Here is a 12,253-nt window from a genome sequence, read left to right on the forward strand (position 1 = left end):
ATGGCTGACAATAGTAAAGAGAGTGAAATTAATGTTGATAGCTTTGATTTTGCTAATGAGCAAGCTACTAATGATGCCCCGATGCTTGTTAACTATCTTGTTTCTAGGCTTCAACAATCCATGGGCAATCCATCTCTCCAAAGTGAAGTGCAACAGCAGCTCCGTGCTCATGGGATTCTCCAAGCTCCTCACCATGACGAGAGAACACCTAGGAAGCCTCCTTGTGAGACTTCCACAAGAGGTCTCTCTCCGATTTGGGAAGAAGAAGAGGATCCATACGAAGGGCTCAAGAATTTACTTCTTGATGATGCATCTCCTTCCCAAACGAGAACTCAAGAGCCTCCACCAAAGGAACGAGAAAGAAGTGAGTCTCCCACCACCTCGGCGGAGATGGCTCCACGAAGACGACGGGCTAAACGCTCTCCATCACCACCAAAGCGGAGAAGACCATCACACTCTTCTCCACACCATAATTCAAAGAGGGATGATAAAAGCAAGAGAAGAAAAAGGCAAGAAAGAGGACACCCTCTTCTCCATCTTCTCCATCCTCTTCCTCTTATAAAAGCGATGATGAAGACAACAAAGATCAAGGCAAGAAAAAGGTGAGAAAGAGGTCACCCTCTTCTCCGTCTTCCTCAAATCCTATGCCGCGTGGAAGAGGTCGTCCAAGCACAATAAGTTCAAAGAGGGAGGGAAGAGTATCTCTTTCCTTACCTATGATGGCACCTTTGGTGCTACGGACAAAGTCTTGGCCTTTATCCAACAATTTGATGCGGCGTTCACATTGCTCACATTGTTGGCAAACATAATCAAGTAGCCGATGCACTCTCAAGACGACCGAGAGTGAATTCGGTTTCCATAGCAACTCACAATGATCTATCTTCAATGATAGATGAATATGCTATTGATCCCGATTTTAGAGATGTGATTTCAGCCCTTGCATTAGGGAAGAAAGAAGAACCATTCACTTTACAAGATGGTTATCTTCTCTATGGAAATAGACTATGCGTTACTAACTCACTCCGTGAGAAAGTAATGTATGAATCTCATGCTCCTCCTTATGCGGGGCATAGAGGGATTCAGTCTACCTTAAAGGGAATTGAAACATATTTCTATTGGCCTACCATGAAAGTGAACATGCAAGAGTATGTTTCTAAATGTGTGGTATGCCAAAAGACAAAATTTGATAGAGGGAAGCAACTTGGATTGCTTCAACCCTTGCCAATCCCTAATTCACCATGGGAGAGCATATCCATGTCTTTTGTAAAAACCTAATAAGAACTCACTATGCTCTACACATTATAGTAGAGCGAGTTCACCATATCGTCGTGCTCTTCTTCTCGCACTCTCTCTCGCGTCGCACTTCCACTCGTACTCCTTCAGAGCCGAAACTGTTTTGATGGTGAAAGGCCCTCTCTTCTACTCCTTGCAATTAATGATATTTGAGCCACGAGTACAGGAGCTTGAGTGCTTTTCTAAAGGGTTAAGAGGAGTAGCAACTAGGGCTTGAAGTGCCAAAGTACACTTTTACACCTAAAATTTGTTAGAATGGCTAACAATAGTAAAAAGAGTGAAATTAATGTTGATAGCTTTGATTTTGCTAATGAACAGGCTAGTAATGACGCCCGTATGAATGTCAATTACCTTGCTACTAGGCTTCAACAAGCCATGGGCAATCCATCCCTCCAAGGTGAAGTGCAACAGTAGCTACGTACTCATGGGATTCTCCAAACTCCTCACCAAGAAGAGAGAGTACCTAGGAAGCCTCCTTGTGAGACTTCCAAAAGAGGCCTCTCTCTGATAAGGGAAGAAGAAGAGGATCGGTACGGAAGGCAAAAATCTACTACTTGACGACGCATCTCCTTCCCCAAGGAGAACTCAAGTTTCAAGGGTAGAGTCCCCCACCAAAAAAAAAGAGAAAGAAGTGAGTCTCCTACCACCTTGATGGAGATGGCTCCACGAAGACGGCGGGCAAAGCATTCTCCAATACCCCCTAAATGGAGAAGATCATCATACACTTCTCTAACCATAATTCAAAGAGGGAAGAGAGAAAGCAAGAGAAGAAAAAGGCAAAAAAGAGGTCACCCTCTTCTTCATCCTCTTCCCCTTCTGAAGAAATTGATGGTGCAAACTTGGAGGAACAAGGGAAGAAAAAGGCGAGAAAGAGGTCACCCTCTTCTCCATCCTTCTCATACTCTTCCTCTTCTGAAGAAAGTGACGGTGCAGCTTTTGAACCACCTAAAAGAAGAGGCCATAGGAAATCCTATGCCACATGGAAGAAGTCGTCCAAGCTCAAAAATTTCAAAGAGGAAGGAAAGAACATCTCTTTCCTTACTTGCGATGGCACCTTTGGTGCTACGGACAAAGTCTTGGCCTTCATCCAACAATTTGATGCGGTGTTTGGAGATGAGGGATTCACGGAGTCCTCTAAGCTACACCATGTAGCTATGCATTTTCAAAAGTCCACCAGGCAATGGTGGTCTAGCCTACAGGCAGACGGTGAAGCTCCATGAACATGGAAAGCTTTAAGAGTTCTATCATGAAGCAGTTTTTGGCTACCGATGCCAAAGACAAAATACTCACCAAATGGCAAAGCTTGAAGCTCTCTCACTATAAATCTATTCACAAATATGTAGACAAGTTTTGGGACTTACATCTCAAAGCCACTGTCTTCAAAAAGATGGATTTTGGAGAGCAAAAACAACAATCTTGCGCGGGTTTAACTGAAGATATGGCGAAGTATGTCAACTCCAAAAGGACACACATCATATCTGCGATCATACACCATACCATGGTGGCTTCACGAATCAATTTTCAACAAGGGCCTAAGAGAAATCCTAAGACAACAAAAAACAAGGACCGTAACGAGCCTAAGGGGAAGGACAATGTCCAAAAGGCAACGCCAACAACAACAAAGCTAAGGAGAAGGGAGTTTATAAAGGCAAAAATAAACTCTTCCTTGAAGAGCTAGAGTGTTAGTGTAAATATAACCGTTGTTTCAAGTGCGGGGAGCAAGCACATTCTTATTGTGCTTGTCTCCACAAGAATACACAAAATGAGCCTTCTAGAGCTACCTTGGTCAAAATCCAAGAAGAGGATGCTCACCACAAAGGATCTCCTCTATGCCATGCTTTGGGGAAGGTAAGTGAACATGATGCTTTTATTCTCTTTGAGCCTGGTTCTACACACAATTTCATATCCACAGAGTTGGCCACCAAGCTAGGCATTCAAGCCTATGAGATGGGAGCTGTCCTACCTGCCAATGGTTCTTTCAAGGGGCAAGAAGCCTCAGTCACTCCCTTAATTGGGAAATTGAGGCTCCATGTCCAAAGCTATGTGGACAAGGAGGACTTCTTTATCTCTCCTCTCAAGCACAAGAATGTAATCCTAGGGGCACCATGGTTTGATCGCATGGTTGTCAATGTTAAATTCCATGAAAGGCCAATCTACTTTAGGTTTAGGGAAAAAGGTATGTACATAGATGCTAAGGAGTTGGGTAACACCATACCCATTGTACATAAGCAAGCTTTCAATAAGTCAATAAAGAGCTCTATTTTTGTGTACATGTTTTTTGTTGAAGATTCTCAAAATGAACCTAATCTTTTAGCAAAATAAAATATAAACAATCACAAGGAATTAGAGTTATCCAATTTTTTCAAGGGATTTCAAGATTTTTTTATTGACGACATCCCTTGTGAACTACCTCTTAAACGAGGCAATGCTGACCATGCAACTGAACTTCTCCTAGGAAGTTCACTGCCTAATAAACCTCCTTATAGAGTTTCTCAAGCTCAACAAGAGGAGATTATGTGGCAAGTGTATGAGTTAGTTGAGAAGGACATGGTTAGGCCTAGCTCATCTCCATTTTGTTCACCGGTTTTATTAGTGCAAAAAAAAAGATGACACATATCTTATGTGTGTCGACTATAGAGCACTAAATAGGATCACTATTACAAATAGAGAATTTCTCGTTGGTAGAAGACCTATTTGATAAGCTACAAGGGTCGACCTACTTCAGTAGGATTGACCTAAAAAGTGGCTACAAGGGTCAATCCTACTTCAGTAGGATTGACCTAATAAGGATAGTTGATCAAGACATTGTAAAAACTGCGTTTTGCACTAGGTTTGGTCTTTACAAGTACACTGTCATGCCTTTTGGCTTGACCAATACATCAACCACATTTAACTTCTTGATGGAGAAGCTATTCAGGCCTCACCAACCTTTAATGGAGGGTTCTTTGATGATATAATCATTTACTCTAACTCACTAGATGAACATAAGCAACACCTCCACGTAATATTTCAAGTCTTATGAGAGAATAGAATTTACATTAATCGAAAGAAAAGTGAGTTTTTCTTACAAGAGATTCAATATTTAGGTCACATTATCTCTCAAGATCAAAGTTAAAGGTAATAAAAGGATGGCCTAATCCAAGAAATCTACCAGAACTAAGAAGATTTATAGGTATGTGTGCATACTATAGACGTTCATAGAAAAGCTCTCACAAATCGCGGGACCATTACATGACCTAACAAAGAAAAACATTAGGTATACATGGTCTGCCAAGGAGAACAATGATTTTGAAAAGCTTAAAGAAAAGCTTATCTCTCAACTTGTGCTTACACTGCCGGATCTCTCAAAGCCATTTTAGGTCCAATGCGACGCTTGTGGTGATTGCCTTGGAGCTGTTTTGCTCAAGAAGGGCATGCCATAGCCTATGAAAGTCAAAGGCTATACCCTATTGAGCAAGATCTAGGCATATATGAAAAGGAACTCCTCGCAGTCCTACATGCCTTAGACTCATGGAAGAACTATTTATTGGGGACTCCTTTCATTTTGCGGACGGATCACCAAAGCCTTAAGTACTTCATGACGTAGACCAAGCTCTTCGACAAACAAATTAGGTGGGCAAGTTTTCTTTTGCAATTTAATTTTCATATTGCTCACATTGCTGGCAAGCATAATCAAGTAGCCGATGCACTCTCAAGATGACCGAGAGTGAATGCGGTATTCATAGCAACTCACAATGATCTATCTTCTATGATAGATGAGTATGCTATTGATCCTGATTTTAGAAATTTGATTTCAGCCCTTGCACTAGGAAAGAAGGAAGAACCATTTACCCTACAAGATGGTTATCTTCTCTATGGCAATAGACTATGTGTTACTAACTCACTACGTGAGAAAGTAATGTATGAATCTCATGCTCCTCCTTATGCGGGGCATAGAGGAATTCAATCTACCCTAAAAGGGATAGAAACATGTTTCTATTGTCCTACCATGAAAACAAAACATACAAGAGTATGTTTCAAAATGTATGGTATGCCAAAAGACGAAGTTTGATAGAGGGAAGCAACCTGGATTGCTTCAACCTTTTCCAATCCCTAATTCACCATGGGAGAGCATATCCATGGATTTTATCTTCGGATTTCCCAAGTCTATCCATGGGAATACATGAATATGGACGATAGTAGACAAGTTTAGCAAACAAGCACATTTCATACCTATCAAAAATACTATCAAAGCCCATCAAATAGCAACCCTCTTTATATCACAAATCTTCAAGTACCATGTCTTGCCAATGTCCATAGTGTCAAGTAGAGATCCTAGAATGACCAGTAATTTTTGGAAGGGTCTCTTTGAGAATTTAGGGACAAGGCTAAACTTCTCTTTGGCCTATCACCCGCAAATGGATGGCCAAAGTGAAATAGCTAACCTACCAATCCTTGATCTATTAAAATCCTATGTCACGAAGTAGATTAAAGGTCCCAATGGGAGAAGTACTTACCCTTAGTGGAGTATGCTTACAATAACATTGTACATACTTCTACGGGAAAAGCACCTTTTGAGGTAATTGAGGGAAGATCCAAAAGTCCCCTGCTACTTAAGGTACAAGGGAAGATCTTCGCTACAGATGAGTATAGCTGAGACCTACAAGAATATTTCCAAAAGATTAAGGATGCTATCTCTATCTCACAACAAAGGCAAATGGTTGTTGCTAATAAGCACATAAGAGCTCAATCCTTTAAACAAAATTATTGGGTCTTGCTTAAATTTCCCAAGTCTCAATTAAGGTACACAACGGGCAAGAATCCCAGGGGACACCAAAATTACTATGCTAAGTTAACAAAAAGGTACTATGGTCCCTTCCAGATTCTTAGACCAATCAATGAGATGGCCTATCAACTCAAGTTGCCCAGTCATTGCCTCATACACAATGCTTTCCATGTGAGCCTACTAAAGCCTTACAAAGGAGAGCCACCTCAAGAACCATCTATTGAAGACCCACCGAAGATCGAGGACCAAGAAGAGGTGTTGCAACCGGAGTCAATTCTCCGACATGAAGACAAGGTATTGAGAGGCGGTAAGATTATCCGACGGTATCTTATTAAGTTTAAGAACTATCCTTTTGAAGATTCTAGGTGGATGCAAGGCATACAATTAAAGGATAACCTAAACCTTGTCAATGCTTACAATGATTCCTAGAGTAAGCAAATGTTTGAATGTAAAAATGTTTAAATGAACAAAGTTTTTGTCTTATAAGACTCTCTTTTTCTTTATTGTGTACAAATGTTAAGAAGTATAGATACTTAGGATCATGTTTGTGGAGACGAAGTCTCCCGAATACCAAGTACAACTTGTCACTCTACTTTGGAAGATTGATAAGACTGATGTGCAGACATGGTTGCAGCAGCTAAGGCTCTCAAGCAACAAATGAACTAGTTATCCTGCTAAGTATGGAGCCTGATTTACACCTTGTAATTTTCTGTGTTAAAAACGCACATTTGTAAGGCCCCCATTATGAGGAGAAGCCATCATGCATGAAGAAAAATAACTTGCCAAAAATAAAATCACTCGCCGGAAATCAAAATTTTCACGGCCATTCTCGAGCCGGAATATTATGGCCGGATGGCGGCCGAAAAGTGGTCGGAAAATGGTCGGTCGTTTGGCCAGTTGGCCGATAGCCGATTTCAAAGGAGGACTTGTCTTCTCAAGGGTGACCACACATGGGCGGATTGTAGGGTCTGATTTGGACTTATCTACACAAGGGCGGCTACACATGGCTGCCTTTCATGAGAGAGGGCAACCCTTTTGGCCTATAAAAGGAGGCCATTTCTACACACATTTCACAGTGTGAAGTTGATGCAACAAGGTGGGTGTGAGGTGGTGAGAGTGAAGTAAGGCGGGAGCTCTATTAAGGGTATAATCCCTATGTAATCTACTTCTTGTTTTGAAGTACTAAAGCCATTGAGTGGCTGCTTTCTCGTGGACGTAGCCCACATTGGGTAAACCACGCATATCGTGTGTACTCTATCTCTCTCTCTCTACTCTATAATCTCTTGTGTGTGAAAATTATCTCTCTCCATTAAGTAATCTACTCAATTATCTACTTAGCTACGTCATATTTCCTAGCAACTCGTATCAGAGCAAGGTTTGCTCGTAGCTAAATTATCTCAAGGAAATTATTCCTTGAATTGAGTGGGAGTAATGGCAGAGGAACGGAAGCTTTGAGAAGTTCAACTGCAAGAACTACCAACATTGGAAGATGCAGATCGAAGACTATCTCTACCAGAAGGACCACTATTTGCCACTAGGTGGTCTTGCAAAGAAGCCCACAATGATGGAAGATGAAGCATGGATTGCCCTTGATCGAAAGGCACTGGGAACAATCCGATTAAGCTTGGCGTCAACGGTGGCCTTCAACGTTTTGGAAATGAATACCACAAAGGAATTGATGAAGTCACTTGATGACTTCTACAAGAAACCATCGGCATCCAATAAGGTATTTCTCATCAAGTGCTTATTCAATCTAAAGATGGCAGAGAATGGTTCAGTTGCAGAACACCTAAATGACTTTAACACAAACATAAGTCAGCTTCGATCGGTGAAAATAAATTTCGATGACAAAGTGTGAGCTTTCCTTATACTATCATCTCTATCTGATAGTTGGGACAGCCTTATGATGGTTGTAAGTAATTCTATTTTTGGCACAAATACTCTTAAGTTTGATGATGTTGTGGGTGTTCTCCTAAGTGAGGAAATGGAAAGGAGAAGCACAGGAGAATCATCAAGTGTTGCATTGTCAGTGGAAATAAGAGGAAGTCCTAAGGAAAGGTTCAAAAACCAAAAGGGTCTTGATCCCTCAAGATGGAGCAAGTCACGTACAAAGTCAGTTCTTGAATGTTGGAACTGCGTCAAGAAGGGCCACGTCAACAAGGATTGCTGGTCAAAGAAGAAGAAGGAGTTGGAGTCTCAAGACAACAAGCCAACAAGCCAACATCGGAGGCCAATGTGGCAGGTAAAGTAGAGCAAGATGTTCTAATTATCTCATTAGAGAATGTGTCTAACTCTTGGATAGTAGATTCCGGGGCTTCATTCCATGCGACACCACACAAGCAACATTTCCAAGATTACACCAAAGGTAATTTTGGGTATGTATACTTGGGAGATGATGAAGTTTGTGAAATTGTCGCCAAAGGTACAGTTTTTGTCAAAACTGCTAACGAAAATGAATGGAAGCTTAAAGATGTTAGGGATGTTCCTTCTCTTCGCAAAAATTTGATCTCTATAGGACAATTGGATGATGAAGGTCACAACATTGCATTCGAAAACAAACGGTGGAAGATCTTAAAGGGATCTTTGGTGGTTGCCAAAGGAGAAAAGGTTGATACACTTTACTTGTGTACTGTTAGCACGCAACCTTCAACTTGTGTAGCAATTACAGAAGTTGACAGTACGGTGTGGCACTACCGGCTTGGGCATATGAGTGCCAAAGGAATGCAAATCCTTCAAACAAAGAAGCTTCTACCAGGTTTGAAAGAAGTGTACTTAGAATTATGTGAAGATTGTGATTATGGTAAACAAAAGAGGGTAATATTTTGAAAATCAAGATATGAAAGAAAAAATAAAAAACTTGAGTTGGTTCATTCTGATGTTTGGGGTCCTACAACTACACCATCACTTGGTGGTTCATTGTATTATGTAACATTCATAGACGATGCGACTAGGAAAACATGGGTTTACATCATGAAGAATAAATTTTATGTGTTTTCCATATTTCAAAGGTGGAAAGCCTTTGTGGAGAATGAAATAGGTACCAAGGTTAAATGCCTCAGATCCGACAATGGAGGTGAATATTGCGGCCAAGATTTTGAAAGCTTTTGTGCTAGCAATGGCATTCAGAGGCAAAAGACAACCCCAAGGACACCTCAACAAAATGGGATTTCAGAAAGGATGAATAGGACAATCATGGAGCAAGCACGAAAGATGCAGCTACATGCAGGCCTACCACTTGAGCTTTGGGCGGAAGCAGTGAGTACATCTGTGTACTTAATCAACCGGTCACCCTCAACGGCATTGGATGGGGGAGTTCCAGAGGAGGCGTGGACAGGTAAACCGGTGATCTATTCATTCCTCAAATTTTTTGGGTGGGAGGCTTTCATGCACATAGATAGAAGCCTAAGGTCAAAGCTAGATGCAAAGTCCAAAAAGTGTTTCTTCATTGGCTATGGAGAAGGTGACTTTGGGTATCGTCTATGGAATCCTGAACATGGTAAAATATTTAGGAGTAGGGATGTAATTTTCAATGAACAAAATATGTACAAAGACTACTTGGAAAGAAAACAAACAAAAGAAACAGGTGAAGAGTACATGGAGCTTGAGGATGGTGAAGACTCAAGGAGTGCAAGCGATGACAACGTGCAACAACGTCAACCAAATGAGGAGACTCAACCTATTCCTTGAAGATCCACAAGAGCAAGTAGATCTCCAGAAAGGTTTGTTCCTTCCTTCAACCATCTCTTGATCTCAGATTCTGGAGAGCCAGAATCATACGAAGAAGCTATGCATCATGAATCCAAAGAAGAATGGATGAAGAGCATGCAAGTGGAGATGGACTCACTACATTGCAACCAAACATGGGAGTTGGTTGAGTTGCCTAAAGGTAAGCGGGCACTTCAAAACAAATGGGTGTACAAGCTGAAAGAAGAAGAAGTTGGGAAGAAAAGGTACAAGTCTAGGCTTGTGGTAAAAGGGTTTTCTCAAAAGAAAGGTATTGACTTCAATGAAATATTTTCTCTTATTGTAAAAGAACTCAATTAGGCTTGTCTTAAGCCTTGTGGCTGCTCATGATTTAAATCTTGAGAAAATGGATGTAAATATGACATTCCCCCACGGTGACTTAGAGGAGGAAATTTATATGCTTCAACCAAAGGGGTATGAAGTAAAGGTAAGGAGAAAATGTTTTGCAGATTAAAGAAGAGCTTGTATGGTTTAAAGCAAGCATAAAGACAATGGTACTTGAAGTTTGATCGATGGATGTCTGATCACGGATTCACAAGATGCAACTCAGATCACAGCGTCTACACAAAGAATTTGGGAGATGGAAAGTTCATACTCCTAATGTTGTATGTTGATGACATGTTGATTGCAAGTGCTAACATGCAGGACATCAAAGACCTAAAAGAGGATTTATCTAAATCTTTTTCAATGAAAGATTTAGGTGCTGCAAAGAGGATACTTAGTATGAAGATATCAAGGGACATGATGAAGAAGACAATAAAGCTATGTCAAGAGGATTACATAAAGAAGGTACTAGAAAGGTTTGCAATGCAAAATGCAAAAATAGTTTCTACACCTTTGGCTGGTCACTTTAAACTAGTCAAGGATATGTGTCCAAAGATACAAGAAGAGATAGCCTATACATCTAAAGTTCCATATGCTGCAGCAGTAAGTTCTCTTATGTATGCTATGGTTTGAACAAGGCCAGACATTGCACATGTAGTGGGAGTTGTAAGTAGACAACCCAGGTAAAGAGCACTCGCAAGCTGTGAAGTGGAAACTTAGGTATCTAAAAGAGACAACAATAAATGCTTTATATTTTGGAGGAACTAATATATGTCTTCAAGGGTATGCTGATGCAGATATGGCAGGAAACAAAGATACTTGAAGGAGCACTACTGGCTATGTCTTCATAGTTGGAGGCACAAAAATAAGTTGGGCTTCAAAGCTGCAGAAAGTGGTCTCACTTTCTACCACGAAAGCAGAGTATGTAGCAATGACGGAGGCAAGCAAAGAAATTTTGTGGCTTCACGGATTCTTGGAAGAGCTTGGATTCAAACAAGACAATTGTATCTTGTACAGTGATAGCCAAAGCGCTATCCATCTTGAAAAAAACTCAGTCTTTCATTCAAGGACAAAGCACATTGAGGTGAGATATCACTTCATACACACTCTTTTGGAAGAGGGACAACTAAAGCTAGGAAAGGTGCATACAAGTGAAAATCCTGCAGACATGTTTACAAAGGTGGTCAACAAGGAGAAGTTGAGCTTTTGATCATCTTCAATCGGCATTCAAGGATAAGAAGTTAGGATGGAAAGAAGTCTCACAGGTTTGGTTTGGAGATCAATATCCAAGTGGGAGATTGTTAAGTATGGAGCCTGATTTACCCCTTGTAATTTTCTGTGTTAAAAACACACATTTGTAAGGCCCCCATTATGAGGAGAAGCCATCATGCGTGAAGAAAAATAACTAGCCAAAAATTAAATCACTTGCCGAAAATCAAAGTTTTCACGGCCAATCTCGAGCCCAAGGCCGGATTATTATTATGGTGGAATATTATGGCCGGATGGGGGCCAGAAAGTAGTCGGAAAACGATCGGTTGTTTGACCGGTTGGCCAGTAGTCAATGGCCGGTGGCCGGTGGTCGGAAGTTAATGGCCGGTGGCCAATTTTGAAGGAGGACTTGTCTTCTCAAGGGCGGCCACACATGGGTAGAATGGAGGGTCCAATTTGGACTTATCTACACAAGGGCGACTACACATGGTTGCCTCTCATGAGAGAGGGTAGCCCTTTTGGTCTATAAAAGGAGGCCATTTCTACACACATTTCACAGTGTGAAGTTGATGCAATAAGGTGGGTGTGAGGTGGTGAGAGTGAAGGAAGGTGGGAGCTCTATTAACGGTATAATCCCTTTGTAATCTACTTCTTGTTTTGAAGTACTAAAGCCATTGAGTGGCTGCTTTCCAGTGGACGTAGCCCACATTGGGTGAACCACGTATATCTTGTGTACTCTCTCTCTCTACTTATAATCTCTTGTGTGTGAAAATTATCTCTCTCCATTAAGTAATCTACTCAATATTTACTTAGCTACGTCATATTTCCTAACACATCCATTCTGGGACGATGTCATAGGGTAAAATAGGGGTCCTCTACCCGCTAGCAAATGGATTAATGACTAGCCTTTATCTTCTC

Source organism: Adiantum capillus-veneris, chromosome 17 (assembly GCF_014529385.1).
Source record: "Adiantum capillus-veneris isolate H3 chromosome 17, ASM1452938v2, whole genome shotgun sequence".
Classification (NCBI taxonomy): domain Eukaryota; kingdom Viridiplantae; phylum Streptophyta; class Polypodiopsida; order Polypodiales; family Pteridaceae; genus Adiantum; species Adiantum capillus-veneris.